Raw genomic sequence first — 3352 nt, 5'->3', positions numbered from 1 at the left:
TAACTACACCACATTTAAACGTCGCTACACCACATTTAAACGTAACTAGACCACATTTAAACGTAACTAGACCACATTTAAACGTAACTAGACCACATGTAAACGTAACTACGTCATATTTAAACGTAACTAGACAACATTTAAACGTAACTACACCACATTTAAACGTAACTACACCACATTTAAACGTAACTACACCACATTCAAACGTAACTAGACCACATTTAAACGTAACTAGACCACATTTAAACGTAACTACACCACATTTAAATGTAACTAGACTACATTTAAACGTAACTACACCACATTTAAACATAACTACACCACATTTAAACGTAACTACACCACATTCAAACGTAACTACACCACATTTAAACGTAACTACACCACATTAGATGGTGACCTCTGGTGGAAGTAGACCAAACACTGTAAGAACTATTAAAGAACCGACGACCATTGTTGTTCTTGTCACGAGTCGGGTTTAAATGTGTTCATACGGGAACAAAACCAACAAACAAATTCAAGTGGAACTAAAGAGTCCATCGAGTCCAACCCGTGACCGATTAATTAATTGATAAGAGAAAAATGTGCCGAGCAAAGACGTTTTCTACACGTCTGTACTTTCTCTGTCTCCACCTTTTTCATCAGCCTTGCCATACTTCATTTGTCCGTTATCTCCCTCTTAGACATGTCTACCTCCCCCCCCTCTCTCTCTCTCTCTCCCTCATTTCCTCTCCTTTTGTGCCCGACAAAGCGGACGCATGGCAACACAGGCTAGGGCGCTCACGTTATCCCCGCCGCACAATAGTGTCCGTGGATGCAGACCACGTCTAATTACACCGCCTACGCTCCCTTTCCACCGCGCCGGATCACCCGCCACACTTTGGACCAAACGTAGCCGGCGAAGCACCAAAGCCGAGGCCCGGGTGTAACCCAAGGGTATGCACATGGCTCTGAAAGGCAAACCCCTGGTAGAAACCGTTAACACGTGTGTTTTCGTGCTCTTAATATAGCGCCATACCCCCGCGGTCGGGGGCCATGCAGGCACGGACGGGAGACTCCTCTGGGTTCAGTCGCCATTTAATTGGCTGTGATTCATACGCTGACTTCCAGTTACTTAAACAAGCGCACATTTCCAGTCACTGTTAGCTTGGCTCCGTTTAAGATCTAAAGCAGTGTTTTCCAACCACAGATACAGTCTGGTGTGCCGTGGGAGATTACCTCATTTCACCTATTTTGGGTTCAAATATTATTTGCAAAGCAGTAATTATAGTCCGCAAATGATGTGTTGTTGTTGAGTGTCGGTGCTGTCTAGAGCTAGGGAGAGTAACCCTGTAATACTCTTCCATATCAGTAGGTGGCAGCAGGTAGCTAATTGCTTTGTAGATGTCGGGAATAGCGGGAGGCAGGGTGCAGGTAAAAAGGTATGCAATGCTTAAACCAAAAATAAACAAAAGGTGAGTGCCCCTAAGAAAAGGCATTGAAGCTTAGGAAAGGCTATGCGGGACTATACTAAAACTGAACTGGCTACAAAGTAAACAAAAACAGAATGCTGGACGACAGCAAAGACTTACTGTGGAGCAAAGACGGCGAACACCTATACACCTACTTTGAGACAAGAGCTATATTGATGCATGCTTGGTTATGCTTTAAAATCCATCCATCCATCCATTTTCTACCGCTTATTCCCTTCGGGGTCACGGGGGGTGCTGGAGCCTATCTCAGCTGCATTCGGGCGGAAGGCGGGGTACACCCCGGACAAGTCGCCACCTCATTGCAGGGCCAACAGAGATGGACAGACAACATTCACACTCACATTCACACACTAGGGACCATTTAGTGTTGCCAATCAACCTATCCCCAGGTGCATGTCTTTGGAGGTGGGAGGGGCCTATCCCCAGGTGCATGTCTTTGGAGGTGGGAGGGGCCTATCCCCAGGTGCATGTCTTTGGAGGTGGGAGGAAGCCGGGGTAGAACCCACACAGTCACGGGGAGAACATGCAAACGCCACACAGAAAGATCCAGAGCCCGGAATTGAACCCAGGACTACTCAGGACCTTTGTACTGTGAAGCACATGCACTAACCCCTGTACCACCGTGCTGCTTTAAAGTCATATCCAACAATTACGAGAACGAATGAGTTTAGTTTTTTAATGATTTCTGCTGGTGGTGTGCCTTTGCTCAAATTTTTTTTGAAAAAACTGATCTAAAGGCAGGTCTGGCAGACACAGGAAGGCGGGCATAGACCCTTCCCCTCATCCTCCCCGCCCTCCTCCTCATCCTCCCCGGCCTCCTCCTCACTTCCACGGATGACTTCCAGATGTGGCGTGGGCCTGTCAGGCAGGAGGTTAACCAGCCACAAACAGGACGCTGGTCAAAGTCTAATTGGACTTTGTTGAGAGGCCCGCACCTGAGGCCACCTCTGTGGAACTGCACTGATTGACAAGCGCCACCGAGTCAGCGCCACCAGGTGCCAGGAAGGGCTGAGAGAGGCGATAAAGGTAAACAAACGGGCAGTCGCAGCTTTGTTCCACAAAAAAATGAGACGAAAGGGATTTTCTATGATGGAATTTTCTATTTCCTGCGGTGATGAATGCATGAGGTCCGCTTCTTGTAATAGCTTATTGACTTTTGGGTTCCCGGGAAGGAACTTTTCAGGACAGCAGTTTGGTTTCCCTCGTTTTTTACCAGCCATTCCTGCAATCAGCTGCACGTCCAATTGAAATGTTGCAACGCTGACGCACGACCTCGCTTGCAATCTCAACAATATCAACTAATACATAAACCCAGACAATATCAACTAATACATAAACCCAGACAGTATCAACTAATACATAAACCCAGACAATATCAACTAATACATAAACCCAGACAATATCAACTAATACATAAACCCAGACAGTATCAACTAATACATAAACCCAGACAATATCAACTAATACATAAACCCAGACAGTATCAACTAATACATAAACCCAGACAATATCAACTAATACATCAACCCAGACAGTATCAACTAATACATAACCCAGACAATATCAACTAATACATAAACCCAGACAATATCAACTAATACATAACCCAGACAATATCAACTAATACATAACCCAGACAATATCAACTAATACATAACCCAGACAATATCAACTAATACATAACCCAGACAATATCAACTAATACATAAACCCAGACAATATCAACTAATACATAAACCCAGACAGTATCAACTAATACATAAACCCAGACAGTATCAACTAATACATAAACCCAGACAGTATCAACTAATACATAAACCCAGACAATATCAACTAATACATCAACCCAGACAGTATCAACTAATACATAACCCAGA

This window comes from Entelurus aequoreus, linkage group LG16 (assembly GCF_033978785.1).
Source record: "Entelurus aequoreus isolate RoL-2023_Sb linkage group LG16, RoL_Eaeq_v1.1, whole genome shotgun sequence".
NCBI classification, from domain to species: domain Eukaryota; kingdom Metazoa; phylum Chordata; class Actinopteri; order Syngnathiformes; family Syngnathidae; genus Entelurus; species Entelurus aequoreus.
The sequence above is the reverse complement of the archived record's forward strand: the minus strand, read 5'-3'. Positions refer to the sequence as shown.